This window comes from Salmo salar, unplaced genomic scaffold, assembly GCF_905237065.1.
Source record: "Salmo salar unplaced genomic scaffold, Ssal_v3.1, whole genome shotgun sequence".
Classification (NCBI taxonomy): domain Eukaryota; kingdom Metazoa; phylum Chordata; class Actinopteri; order Salmoniformes; family Salmonidae; genus Salmo; species Salmo salar.
The window spans coordinates 1-14,309 of record NW_025548810.1 but is presented as its reverse complement, the minus strand read 5'-3'; the positions used below and the strand labels follow the sequence as shown (position 1 = coordinate 14,309).

The 14,309-nt window shown below is 42.6% G+C and overlaps 12 non-coding genes across 12 annotated transcripts; all 12 read left to right on the top strand.

Moving 5' to 3' along the window:
* Positions 1 to 288: 288 nt before the first annotated feature.
* Positions 289 to 370, top strand: trnac-gca (transfer RNA cysteine (anticodon GCA)). The gene has a single exon. It is a non-coding gene; the product is annotated as a tRNA-Cys (tRNA).
* Positions 371 to 850: 480 nt separating this feature from the next.
* trnac-gca (transfer RNA cysteine (anticodon GCA)) lies at positions 851 to 932 on the top strand. Its single transcript has one exon. It is a non-coding gene; the product is annotated as a tRNA-Cys (tRNA).
* A 479-nt stretch (positions 933 to 1,411) lies between these two features.
* Positions 1,412 to 1,493, top strand: trnac-gca (transfer RNA cysteine (anticodon GCA)). Its single transcript has one exon. It is a non-coding gene; the product is annotated as a tRNA-Cys (tRNA).
* Positions 1,494 to 1,970: 477 nt separating this feature from the next.
* Positions 1,971 to 2,052, top strand: trnas-gcu (transfer RNA serine (anticodon GCU)). Its single transcript has one exon. It is a non-coding gene; the product is annotated as a tRNA-Ser (tRNA).
* A 1,040-nt stretch (positions 2,053 to 3,092) lies between these two features.
* trnas-gcu (transfer RNA serine (anticodon GCU)) lies at positions 3,093 to 3,174 on the top strand. The gene has a single exon. It is a non-coding gene; the product is annotated as a tRNA-Ser (tRNA).
* A 480-nt stretch (positions 3,175 to 3,654) lies between these two features.
* trnas-gcu (transfer RNA serine (anticodon GCU)) lies at positions 3,655 to 3,736 on the top strand. The gene has a single exon. It is a non-coding gene; the product is annotated as a tRNA-Ser (tRNA).
* A 479-nt stretch (positions 3,737 to 4,215) lies between these two features.
* trnas-gcu (transfer RNA serine (anticodon GCU)) lies at positions 4,216 to 4,297 on the top strand. The gene has a single exon. It is a non-coding gene; the product is annotated as a tRNA-Ser (tRNA).
* Positions 4,298 to 7,332: 3,035 nt separating this feature from the next.
* On the top strand, positions 7,333 to 7,414 carry trnas-gcu (transfer RNA serine (anticodon GCU)). Its single transcript has one exon. It is a non-coding gene; the product is annotated as a tRNA-Ser (tRNA).
* A 1,036-nt stretch (positions 7,415 to 8,450) lies between these two features.
* On the top strand, positions 8,451 to 8,532 carry trnas-gcu (transfer RNA serine (anticodon GCU)). Its single transcript has one exon. It is a non-coding gene; the product is annotated as a tRNA-Ser (tRNA).
* A 474-nt stretch (positions 8,533 to 9,006) lies between these two features.
* On the top strand, positions 9,007 to 9,088 carry trnas-gcu (transfer RNA serine (anticodon GCU)). Its single transcript has one exon. It is a non-coding gene; the product is annotated as a tRNA-Ser (tRNA).
* Positions 9,089 to 10,124: 1,036 nt separating this feature from the next.
* On the top strand, positions 10,125 to 10,206 carry trnac-gca (transfer RNA cysteine (anticodon GCA)). The gene has a single exon. It is a non-coding gene; the product is annotated as a tRNA-Cys (tRNA).
* A 479-nt stretch (positions 10,207 to 10,685) lies between these two features.
* Positions 10,686 to 10,767, top strand: trnas-gcu (transfer RNA serine (anticodon GCU)). Its single transcript has one exon. It is a non-coding gene; the product is annotated as a tRNA-Ser (tRNA).
* The last annotated feature ends 3,542 nt before the right edge of the window (positions 10,768 to 14,309 follow it).

Sequence of the window (14,309 nt, the reverse complement as noted above, 5' to 3'; positions counted from 1 at the left end):
CCCCACATGAATATAGAATCCCTGCACACTCCTAGAGCGACTGATAAGATTCAGGTATTGAAGAAAAGCTTTACCAAGGGCAACCTCAATGATGGGATTTGAACCGACACCTCCACACACTTAATCAAGCACTTTAGACCACTCAGCCTGACAACACATTTGTTAAATGTCTCGATGGGATGGACACATGGCCCTGCCGTTGCAATGCCTAACTTTCATTGATTTCAATCATGGGTTTACATACAGCAACTACAGTTTGTGGGTGAAAATGCCACATGTGTACAAACGGATGAGGTGGCCGAGTGGTTAAGGCGATGGACTGCAAATCCATTGTGCTCTGCATGCATGGGTTTGAATCCCATCCTCATCGAGCAACCAAAAAAATAAGACCATTTTTTATGGCACTGTAAGATTTTGACTTACGCAAACATTGGTAAGATGGCCGACTGCCACCGCAAGAGCACAGAACTTGGTATCTGAGTGGTGAAGGCGATGAACTACATGTGTAGATTGGAAAACCAACTTCTTCGCAAATGTTTTTTTTATTTCTTCTCTTGCATGGCCCCACATGAATATAGAATCCCTGCACACTCCTAGAGCGACTGATAAGATTCAGGTATTGAAGAATAGCTTTACCAAGGGCAACCTCAACGGTGGGATTTGAACCAACACCTCCACACACTTAATCAAGCACTTTAGACCACTCAGCCTGACAACACATTTGTTAAATGTCTCGATGGGATGGACACATGGCCCTGCCGTTGCAATGCCTAACTTTCATTGATTTCAATCATGGGTTTACATACAGCAACTACAGTTTGTGGGTGAAAATGCCACATGTGTACAAACGGATGAGGTGGCCGAGTGGTTAAGGCGATGGACTGCAAATCCATTGTGCTCTGCATGCATGGGTTCGAATCCAATCCTCATCGAGCAACCAAAAAAATAAGACCTTTTTTATGGCACTGTAAGATTTTGACTTACGCAAACATTGGTAAGATGGCCGACTGCCACCGCAAGAGCACAGAACTTGGTATCTGAGTGGTGAAGGCGATGAACTACATGTGTAGATTGGAAAACCAACCTCTTCGCAAATGTTTTTTTTATTTCTTCTCTTGCATGGCCCCACATGAATATAGAATCCCTGCACACTCCTAGAGCGACTGATAAGATTCAGGTATTGAAGAAAAGCTTTACCAAGGGCAACCTCAATGATGGGATTTGAACCGACACCTCCACACACTTAATCAAGCACTTTAGACCACTCAGCCTGACAACACATTTGTTAAATGTCTCGATGGGATGGACACATGGCCCTGCCGTTGCAATGCCTAACTTTCATCGATTTCAATCATGGGTTTACATACAGCAACTACAGTTTGTGGGTGAAAATGCCACATGTGTACAAACGGATGAGGTGGCCGAGTGGTTAAGGCGATGGACTGCAAATCCATTGTGCTCTGCATGCATGGGTTCGAATCCCATCCTCATCGAGCAACCAAAAAAATAAGACCTTTTTTATGGCACTGTAAGATTTTGACTTACGCAAACATTGGTAAGATGGCCGACTGCCACCGCAAGAGCACAGAACTTGGTATCTGATTGGTGAAGGCGATGAACTACATGTGTAGATTGGAAAACCAACTTCTTCGCAAATGTTTTTTATTTCTTCTCTTGCATGGCCCCACATGAATATAGAATCCCTGCACACTCCTAGAGCGACTGATAAGATTCAGGTATTGAAGAAAAGCTTTACCAAGGGCAACCTCAATGATGGGATTTGAACCGACACCTCCACACACTTAATCAAGCACTTTAGACCACTCAGCCTGACAACACATTTGTTAAATGTCTCGATGGGATCGACACATGGCCCTGCCGTTGCAATGCCTAACTTTCATCGATTTCAATCATGGGTTTACATACAGCAACTACAGTTTGTGGTGGAAAATACCACATGTGTACAAACGGATGAGGTGGCCGAGTGGTTAAGGCGATGGACTGCTAATCCATTGCGCTCTGCATGCATGGGTTCGAATCCCATCCTCATCGAGCAACCAAAAAAATATGACTTTTTTTATGGCACTGTAAGATTTTGACTTACGCAAACATTGGTAAGATGTCCGACTGCCACCGCAAGAGCACAGAACTTGGTATCTGAGTGGTGAAGGCGATGAACTACATGTGTAGATTGGAAAACCAACTTCTTCGCAAATGTTTTTTTATTTCTTCTCTTGCACGGCCCCACATGAATATAGAATCCCTGCACACTCCTAGAGCGACTGATAAGATTCAGGTATTGAAGAAAAGCTTTACCAAGGGCAACCTCAATGATGGGATTTGAACCGACACCTCCACACACTTAATCAAGCACTTTAGACCACTCAGCCTGACAACACATTTGTTAAATGTCTCGATGGGATGGACACATGGCCCTGCCGTTGCAATGCCTAACTTTCATTGATTTCAATCATGGGTTTACATACAGCAACTACAGTTTGTGGTGGAAAATACCACATGAGTACAAACGGATGAGGTGGCCGAGTGGTTAAAGGCGATGGACTGCTAATCCATTGCGCTCTGCATGCATGGGTTCGAATCACATCCTCATTGAGCAACCCAAAAAATATGACTTTTTTTATGGCACTGTAAGATTTTGACTTACGCAAACATTGGTAAGATGTCCGACTGCCACCGCAAGAGCACAGAACTTGGTATCTGAGTGGTGAAGGCGATGAACTACATGTGTAGATTGGAAAACCAACTTCTTCGCAAATGTTTTTTTTATTTCTTCTCTTGCACGGCCCCACATGAATATAGAATCCCTGCACACTCCTAGAGCGACTGATAAGATTCAGGTATTGAAGAAAATCTTTACCAAGGGCAACCTCAATGATGGGATTTGAACCGACACCTCCACACACTTAATCAAGCACTTTAGACCACTCAGCCTGACAACACATTTGTTAAATGTCTCGATGGGATCGACACATGGCCCTGCCGTTGCAATGCCTAACTTTCATCGATTTCAATCATGGGTTTACATACAGCAACTACAGTTTGTGGTGGAAAATACCACATGTGTACAAACGGATGAGGTGGCCGAGTGGTTAAGGCGATGGACTGCTAATCCATTGTGCTCTGCATGCATGGGCTCGAATCCCATCCTCATCGAGAAACCAAAAAAATATGACTTTTTTATGGCACTGTAAGATTTTGACTTACGCAAACATTGGTAAGATGTCCGACTGCCACCGCAAGAGCACAGAACTTGGTATCTGAGTGGTGAAGGCGATGAACTACATGTGTAGATTGGAAAACCAACCTCTTCGCAAATGTTTTTTTTTATTTCTTCTCTTGCATGGCCCCACATGAATATAGAATCCCTGCACACTCCTAGAGCGACTGATAAGATTCAGGTATTGAAGAAAAGCTTTACCAAGGGCAACCTCAACGATGGGATTTGAACCGACACCTCCACACACTTAATCAAGCACTTTAGACCACTCAGCCTGACAACACATTTGTTAAATGTGTCGATGGGATGGACACATGGCCCCTGCCGTTGCAATGCCTAACTTTCATTGATTTCAATCATGGGTTTACATACAGCAACTACAGTTTCTGGGTGAAAATGCCACATGTGTACAAACGGATGAGGTGGCTGAGTGGTTAAGGCGATGGACTGCTAATCCATTGTGCTCTGCATGCATGGGTTCGAATCCCATCCTCATCGAGCAACCAAAAAAATAAGACCTTTTTTATGGCACTGTAAGATTTTGACTTACGCAAACATTGGTAAGATGGCCGACTGCCACCGCAAGAGCACAGAACTTGGTATCTGAGTGGTGAAGGCGATGAACTACATGTGTAGATTGGAAAACCAACCTCTTCGCAAATGTTTTTTTTATTTCTTCTCTTGCATGGCCCCACATGAATATAGAATCCCTGCACACTCCTAGAGCGACTGATAAGATTCAGGTATTGAAGAATAGCTTTACCAAGGGCAACCTCAACGATGGGATTTGAACCGACACCTCCACACACTTAATCAAGCACTTTAGACCACTCAGCCTGACAACACATTTGTTAAATGTCTCGATGGGATCGACACATGGCCCTGCCGTTGCAATGCCTAACTTTCATCGATTTCAATCATGGGTTTACATACAGCAACTACAGTTTGTGGTGGAAAATACCTCATGTGTACAAACGGATGAGGTGGCCGAGTGGTTAAGGCGATGGACTGCTAATCCATTGTGCTCTGCATGCATGGGTTCGAATCCCATCCTCATCGAAAGCAACCCAAAAAATAATGACTTTTTATGGCACTGTAAGATTTTGACTTACGCAAACATTGGTAAGATGGCCGACTGCCACCGCAAGAGCACAGAACTTGGTATCTGAGTGGTGAAGGCGATGAACTACATGTGTAGATTGGAAAACCAACCTCTTCGCAAATGTTTTTTTTATTTCTTCTCTTGCATGGCCCCACATGAATATAGAATCCCTTCACACTCCTAGAGCGACTGATAAGATTCAGGTATTGAAGAATAGCTTTACCAAGGGCAACCTCAACGGTGGGATTTGAACCGACACCTCCACACACTTAATCAAGCACTTTAGACCACTCAGCCTGACAACACATTTGTTAAATGTCTCGATGGGATGGACACATGGCCCTGCCGTTGCAATGCCTAACTTTCATCGATTTCAATCATGGGTTTACATACAGCAACTACAGTTTGTGGTGGAAAATGCCACATGTGTACAAACGGATGAGGTGGCCGAGTGGTTAAGGCGATTGACTGCTAATCCATTGTGCTCTGCATGCATGGGTTTGAATCCTATCCTCATCGATCAACCAAAAAAATAAGACCTTTTTTTATGGCACTGTAAGATTTTGACTTACGCAAACATTGGTAAGATGGCCGACTGCCACCGCAAGAGCACAGAACTTGGTATCTGAGTGGTGAAGGCGATGAACTACATGTGTAGATTAGAAAACCAACCTCTTCGCAAATGTTTTTTTATTTCTTCTCTTGCATGGCCCCACATGAATATAGAATCCCTGCACACTCCTAGAGCGACTGATAAGATTCAGGTATTGAAGAAAAGCTTTACCAAGGGCAACCTCAATGATGGGATTTGAACCGACACCTCCACACACTTAATCAAGCACTTTAGACCACTCAGCCTGACAACACATTTGTTAAATGTCTCGATGGGATCGACACATGGCCCTGCCGTTGCAATGCCTAACTTTCATTGATTTCAATCATGGGTTTACATACAGCAACTACAGTTTGTGGTGGAAAATACCACATGAGTACAAATGGATGAGGTGGCCAGTGGTTAACCTGTTGGGTCTAGGGGGCAGCATTTGCACGTCTGGATAAAAAAATGTACCCGATTTAATCTGGTTACTAATCCTACCCAGTAACTACAATATGCATATACTTATTATATATGGATAGAAAACACTCTAAAGTTTCCAAAACTGTTTGAATGGTGTCTGTGAGTATAACAGAACTCATTTGGCAGGCAAAACCCTGAGACATTTTCTGACAGGAAGTGGATACCTGATGTGTTGTATTGACTTTAAACCTATCCCATTGAAAAACACAGGGGTTTAGGAATATTTTGGCACTTCCTATTGCTTCCACTAGATGTCACCAGCCTTTACAAAGTGTTTTGAGTCTTCTGGAGGGAGATCTGACCGAACAAGAGCCATGGAACGTTGATGTCCCATTAGACACCTGGCGCGCTAGTTCATGTTGGGTACCCTCGTTCCAATACGTTATAAAAGAGTATGCATTCGTCCACCTTGAATATTATTCATGTTCTGGTTAAAAAGGCCCTAATGATTTATGCTATACAACGTTTGACATGTTTGAACGAACGGAAATATATTTTTTCCCCTCGTTCATGACGAGAAGTCCGGCTGGCTTACATCATGTGCTAACGAGACGGAGATTTTTGGACATAAATGATGAGCTTTTTTGAACAAAACTACATTCGTTATGGACCTGTGATACCTGGAAGTGACATCTGATGAAGAGAATCAAAGGTAATGGATTATTTACATAGTATTTTCGATTTTAGATCTCCCCAACATGACGTCTAGTCTGTATCGCAACGCGTATTTTTCTGGGCGCAGTGCTCAGATTATTGCAAAGTGTGATTTCCCAGTAAGGTTATTTTTAAATCTGGCAAGTTGATTGCGTTCAAAAGATGTAAATCTATAATTCTTTAAATGACAATATAATATTTTACCAATGTTTTCTAATTTTAATTATTTAATTTGTGACGCTGACTTGACTGCCGGTTATTGGAGGGAAACGATTTCCTCAACATCAATGCCATAGTAAAACGCTGTTTTTGATATAAATATGAACTTGATAGAACTAAAAATGCATGCATTGTCTAACATAATGTCCTAGGAGTGTCATCTGATGGAGATTGTAAAAGGTTAGTGCATCATTTTAGCTGGTTTTATGGTTTTGGTGACCCTGTCTTTGACTTGACAAAACATTACACACAACTCTTGTAAATGTACTGTCCTAACATAGTCTAAATTTATGCTTTCGCCGTGAAACCTTTTTGAAATCGTAAAACGTGGTTAGATTAAGGAGATGTTTATCTTTCAAATGGTGTAACATAGTTGTATTTTTGAAAAATTTGAATTTTGACATTTATTTGGATTCAAATTTGCCGCTCTTGAAATGCACCTGCTGTTGATGGAGTGCACCACGGGTGGCACGCTAGCGTCCCACCTAGCCCCAAGAGGTTTTAAGGCGATGGACTGCTAATCCATTGTGCTCTGCATGCATGGGCTCGAATCCCATCCTCATCGAGAAACCAAAAAAATATGACTTTTTTATGGCACTGTAAGATTTTGACTTACGCAAACATTGGTAAGATGTCCGACTGCCACCGCAAGAGCACAGAACTTGGTATCTGAGTGGTGAAGGCGATGAACTACATGTGTAGATTGGAAAACCAACCTCTTCGCAAATGTTTTTTTATTTCTTCTCTTGCATGGCCCCACATGAATATAGAATCCCTGCACACTCCTAGAGCGACTGATAAGATTCAGGTATTGAAGAAAAGCTTTACCAAGGGCAACCTCAACGATGGGATTTGAACCGACACCTCCACACACTTAATCAAGCACTTTAGACCACTCAGCCTGACAACACATTTGTTAAATGTCTCGATGGGATCGACACATGGCCCTGCCGTTGCAATGCCTAACTTTCATCGATTTCAATCATGGGTTTACATACAGCAACTACAGTTTGTGGTGGAAAATACCACGGTGTACAAATGGATGAGGTGGCCGAGTGGTTAAGGCGATGGACTGCTAATCCATTGTGCTCTGCATGCATGGGCTCGAATCCCATCCTCATCGAGAAACCAAAAAATATGACTTTTTTATGGCACTGTAAGATTTTGACTTACGCAAACATTGGTAAGATGTCCGACTGCCACCGCAAGAGCACAGAACTTGGTATCTGAGTGGTGAAGGCGATGAACTACATGTGTAGATTGGAAAACCAACCTCTTCGCAAATGTTTTTTTTATTTCTTCTCTTGCATGGCCCCACATGAATATAGAATCCCTGCACACTCCTAGAGCGACTGATAAGATTCAGGTATTGAAGAATAGCTTTACCAAGGTCAACCTCAACGGTGGGATTTGAACCAACACCTCCACACACTTAATCAAGCACTTTAGACCACTCAGCCTGACAACACATTTGTTAAATGTCTCGATGGGATGGACACATGGCCCTGCCGTTGCAATGCCTAACTTTCATCGATTTCAATCATGGGTTTACATACAGCAACTACAGTTTGTGGTGGAAAATGCCACATGTGTACAAACGGATGAGGTGGCCGAGTGGTTAAGGCGATGGACTGCTAATCCATTGTGCCCTGCATGCATGGGTTTGAATCCTATCCTCATCGAGCAACCAAAAAATAAGACCTTTTTTATGGCACTGTAAGATTTTGACTTACGCAAACATTGGTAAGATGGCCGACTGCCACCGCAAGAGCACAGAACTTGGTATCTGAGTGGTGAAGGCGATGAACTACATGTGTAGATTGGAAAACCAACCTCTTCGCAAATGTTTTTTTATTTCTTCTCTTGCATGGCCCCACATGAATATAGAATCCCTGCACACTCCTAGAGCGACTGATAAGATTCAGGTATTGAAGAAAGCTTTACCAAGGGCAACCTCAATGATGGGATTTGAACCGACACCTCCACACACTTAATCAAGCACTTTAGACCACTCAGCCTGACAACACATTTGTTAAATGTCTCGATGGGATCGACACATGGCCCCTGCCGTTGCAATGCCTAACTTTCATTGATTTCAATCATGGGTTTACATACAGCAACTACAGTTTGTGGTGGAAAATACCACATGTGTACAAATGGATGAGGTGGCCGAGTGGTTAAGGCGATGGACTGCTAATCCATTGTGCTCTGCATGCATGGGCTCGAATCCCATCCTCATCGAGCAACCAAAAAAATAAGACCTTTTTATGGCACTGTAAGATTTTGACTTACGCAAACATTGGTAAGATGTCCGACTGCCACCGCAAGAGCACAGAACTTGGTATCTGAGTGGTGAAGGCGATGAACTACATGTGTAGATTGGAAAACCAACCTCTTCGCAAATGTTTTTTTATTTCTTCTCTTGCATGGCCCCACATGAATATAGAATCCCTGCACACTCCTAGAGCGACTGATAAGATTCAGGTATTGAAGAAAAGCTTTACCAAGGGCAACCTCAACGATGGGATTTGAACCGACACCTCCACACACTTAATCAAGCACTTTAGACCACTCAGCCTGACAACACATTTGTTAAATGTCTCGATGGGATCGACATGGCCCCGCCGTTGCAATGCCTAACTTTCATCGATTTCAATCATGGGTTTACATACAGCAACTACAGTTTGTGGTGGAAAATACCACGCGTGACAAATGGATGAGGTGGCCGAGTGGTTAAGGCGATGGACTGCTAATCCATTGTGCTCTGCATGCATGGGCTCGAATCCCATCCTCATCGAGCAACCAAAAAAATATGACTTTTTTATGGCACTGTAAGATTTTGACTTACGCAAACATTGGTAAGATGTCCGACTGCCACCGCAAGAGCACAGAACTTGGTATCTGAGTGGTGAAGGCGATGAACTACATGTGTAGATTGGAAAACCAACCTCTTCGCAAATGTTTTTTTTATTTCTTCTCTTGCATGGCCCCACATGAATATAGAATCCCTGCACACTCCTAGAGCGACTGATAAGATTCAGGTATTGAAGAAAAGCTTTACCAAGGGCAACCTCAATGATGGGATTTGAACCGACACCTCCACACACTTAATCAAGCACTTTAGACCACTCAGCCTGACAACACATTTGTTAAATGTCTCGATGGGATCGACACATGGCCCTGCCGTTGCAATGCCTAACTTTCATCGATTTCAATCATGGGTTTACATACAGCAACTACAGTTTGTGGTGGAAAATACCACGAGTACAAATGGATGAGGTGGCCGAGTGGTTAAGGCGATGGACTGCTAATCCATTGTGCTCTGCATGCATGGGCTCGAATACCATCCTCATCGAGAAACCAAAAAAATATGACTTTTTTATGTTACTGTAAGATTTTGACTTACGCAAACATTGGTAAGATGTCCGACTGCCACCGCAAGAGCACAGAACTTGGTATCTGAGTGGTGAAGGCGATGAACTACATGTGTAGATTGGAAAACCAACCTCTTCGCAAATGTTTTTTTTATTTCTTCTCTTGCATGGCCCCACATGAATATAGAATCCCTGCACACTCCTAGAGCGAGTGATAAGATTCAGGTATTGAAGAATAGCTTTACCAAGGGCAACCTCAACGGTGGGATTTGAACCAACACAACCACACACTTAATCAAGCACTTTAGACCACTCAGCCTGACAACACATTTGTTAAATGTCTCGATGGGATGGACACATGGCCCTGCCGTTGCAATGCCTAACTTTCATTGATTTCAATCATGGGTTTACATACAGCAACTACAGTTTGTGGGTGAAAATGCCACATGTGTACAAACGGATGAGGTGGCCGAGTGGTTAAGGCGATGGACTGCAAATCCATTGTGCTCTGCATGCATGGGTTCGAATCCAATCCTCATCGAGCAACCAGAAAAAGAAGACCTTTTTTTATGGCACTGTAAGATTTTGACTTACGCAAACATTGGTAAGATGGCCGACTGCCACCGCAAGAGCACAGAACTTGGTATCTGAGTGGTGAAGGCGATGAACTACATGTGTAGATTGGAAAACCAACCTCTTCGCAAATGTTTTTTTATTTCTTCTCTTGCATGGCCCCACATGAATATAGAATCCCTGCACACTCCTAGAGCGACTGATAAGATTCAGGTATTGAAGAAAAGCTTTACCAAGGGCAACCTCAATGATGGGATTTGAACCGACACCTCCACACACTTAATCAAGCACTTTAGACCACTCAGCCTGACAACACATTTGTTAAATGTCTCGATGGGATGGACACATGGCCCTGCCGTTGCAATGCCTAACTTTCATTGATTTCAATCATGGGTTTACATACAGCAACAACAGTTTCTGGTGGAAAATGCCACATGTGTACAAACGGATGAGGTGGCCGAGTGGTTAAGGGGATGGACTGCTAATCCATTGTGCTCTGCATGCATGGGTTCGAATCCCATCCTCATCGAGCAACCAAAAAATAAATCCTTTTTTATGGCACTGTAAGATTTTGACTTACGCAAACATTGGTAAGATGACCGACTGCCACCAAGAGCACAGAACTTGGTATCTGAGTGGTGAAGGCGATGAACTCTGTGTAGATTGAAAACCAACCTCTTCGCAAATGTTTTTTTATTTCTTCTCTTGCATGGCCCCACATGAATATAGAATCCCTCACACTCCTAGAGCGACTGATAAGATTCAGGTATTGAAGAATAGCTTTACCAAGGTCAACCTCAACGGTGGGATTTGAACCAACACCTCCACACACTTAATCAAGCACTTTAGACCACTCAGCCTGACAACACATTTTGTTAAATGTCTCGATGGGATGGACACATGGCCCTGCCGTTGCAATGCCTAACTTTCACCGATTTCAATCGATGGGTTTACATACAGCAACTACAGTTTGTGGTGGAAAATGCCACATGTGTACAAACGGATGAGGTGGCCGAGTGGTTAAGGCGATTGACTGCTAATCCATTGTGCTCTGCATGCATGGGTTTGAATCCTATCCTCATCGATCAACCAAAAAATAAGACCTTTTTTATGGCACTGTAAGATTTTGACTTACGCAAACATTGGTAAGATGGCCGACTGCCACTGCAAGAGCACAGAACTTGGTATCTGAGTGGTGAAGGCGATGAACTACATGTGTAGATTAGAAAACCAACCTCTTCGCAAATGTTTTTTTATATTTCTTCTCTTGCATGGCCCCACATGAATATAGAATCCCTGCACACTCCTAGAGCGACTGATAAGATTCAGGTATTGAAGAAAAGCTTTACCAAGGGCAACCTCAATGATGGGATTTGAACCGACACCTCCACACACTTAATCAAGCACTTTAGACCACTCAGCCTGACAACACATTTGTTAAACTCGATGGGATCGACACATGGCCCTGGCGTTGCAATGCCTAACTTTCATTGATTTCAATCATGGGTTTACATACAGCAACTACAGTTTGTGGTGGAAAATACCACATGAGTACAAATGGATGAGGTGGCCGAGTGGTTACCTGTTGGGTCTAGGGGGCAGCATTTGCACGTCTGGATAAAAAAATGTACCCGATTTAATCTGGTTACTAATCCTACCCAGTAACTACAATATGCATATACTTATTATATATGGATAGAAAACACTCTAAAGTTTCCAAAACTGTTTGAATGGTGTCTGTGAGTATAACAGAACTCATTTGGCAGGCAAAACCCTGAGACATTTTCTGACAGGAAGTGGATACCTGATGTGTTGTATTGACTTTAAACCTATCCCATTGAAAAACACAGGGGTTTAGGAATATTTTGGCACTTCCTATTGCTTCCACTAGATGTCACCAGCCTTTACAAAGTGTTTTGAGTCTTCTGGAGAGATCTGACCGAACAAGAGCCATGGAACGTTGATGTCCCATTAGACACCTGGCGCGCTAGTTCATGTTGGGTACCCTCGTTCCAATACGTTATAAAAGAGTATGCATTCGTCCACCTTGAATATTATTCGTGTTCTGGTTAAAAAAGGCCCTAATGATTTATGCTATACAACGCTTGACATGTTTGAACGAACGGAAATATATTTTTTCCCCTCGTTCATGACGAGAGTCCGGCTGGCTTACATCATGTGCTAACGAGACGGAGATTTTTGGACATAAATGATGAGCTTTTTTGAACAAAACCACATTCGTTATGGACCTGTGATACCTGGAAGTGACATCTGATGAAGAGAATCAAAGGTAATGGATTATTTACATAGTATTTTCGATTTTAGATCTCCCCAACATGACGTCTAGTCTGTATCGCAACGCGTATTTTCTGGGCACAGTGCTCAGATTATTGCAAAGTGTGATTTCCCAGTAAGGTTATTTTTAAATCCTGGCAAGTTGATTTCGTTCAAAAGATGTAAATCTATAAGTCTTTAAATGACAATATATTTTACCAATGTTTTCTAATTTTAATTATTTAATTTGTGACGCTGACTTGACTGCCGGTTATTGGAGGGAAACGATTTCCTCAACATCAATGCCATAGTAAAACGCTGTTTTTGATATAAATATGAACTTGATAGAACTAAAAATGCATGCATTGTCCTAACATAATGTCCTAGGAGTGTCATCTGATGGGAGATTGTAAAGGTTAGTGCATCATTTTAGCTGGTTTTATGGTTTTGGTGACCCTGTCTTTGACTTGACAAAACATTACACACAACTCTTGTAAACGACCCTAACATAGTCTAAATTTGATGCTTCCCGTAAAACCTTTTGGAAATCAAACGTGGTTAGATTAAGGGAGATGTTTATCTTTCAAATGGTGTAACATAGTTGTATTTTTGAAAAATTTGAATTTTGACATTTATTTGGATTCAAATTGCCGCTCTTGAAAATGCACCTGCTGTTGATGGAGTGCACCACGGGTGGCACGCTAGCGTCCCACCTAGCCCCAAGAGGTTAAAAGCGATGGACTGCTAATCCATTGTGCTCTGCAGTAAGGCATGGGCTCGAATCCCATCCTCATCGAAGACCAAAAAATATGACTTTTTACATGGCACTGTAAGATTTTTGACTTACGCAAACATTGGGTGATCCGACTGCCACCGCAAAGAGCACAGAACTTGGTATCTGGAGTGGTGAAGGCTTTAGCGAACTACATGTGTAGATTGGAAAACCAACCTCTTCGCAAATGCTTTTTTATTTCTTCTCTTGCATGGCCCTGACATGAATATAGAATCCTGCAACACTTTAGAGCGATCAGATAAGATTCAGGTATTGAAGAAAAGCTTTACCAAGGGCAAAATCAATGATGATTTAAACCGCAATTTCCACACACCTCAATCGCCAATTCTTGCAGACCACCGTTTGACAACAATTTGTTAAACGTCTCGATGGGATCGGACATACGGCCCTGCCAAGGTAAATGCCTAACTTTCATCATTGCAATCAGCGGGTTTACATACAGCAACTACAGCTTGTGGTGAAAAGACGAACAGTAAGTAAAATGGATGAGGTGGGCCGAGTGGTTAAGGCGATGGACTGCTAATCATTGTGCTCTGCATGCATACCGAATACCATCCTCATCGAAACCAAAACAATATGACTTTTTTTATGTTATTGTGCAAGATTTGACTTACGCAAACATTGGTAAGATGTCCCGACTGCCACCGCAAAGAGCACAGAACTTGGTATCTGAGTGGTGAAGATGAACTACATGTGTAGATTGGAAAACCATTTCAGAATGTTTTTTTTATTTCTTCTTTAGGTTTATACACAGAGCAGAATCCTCGCACACCCTTAGAGCGACTGGATAAGATTCAGGTATTGAAGAACAGCTTTACCAAGGTCAACCTCAACGGTGTATTTGAACCAACACCTCCACACACTTAATCAAGCACTTTAGACCACTCAGCCCGGACAACACATTTTGTTAAATGTCTCGATGGGATCGACACATGTCCCTGCCGCTGGCAATGCCTAACTTTCATCGGGATTTCAACTGCTGGTTTAAAAAGGGTAACTACAGT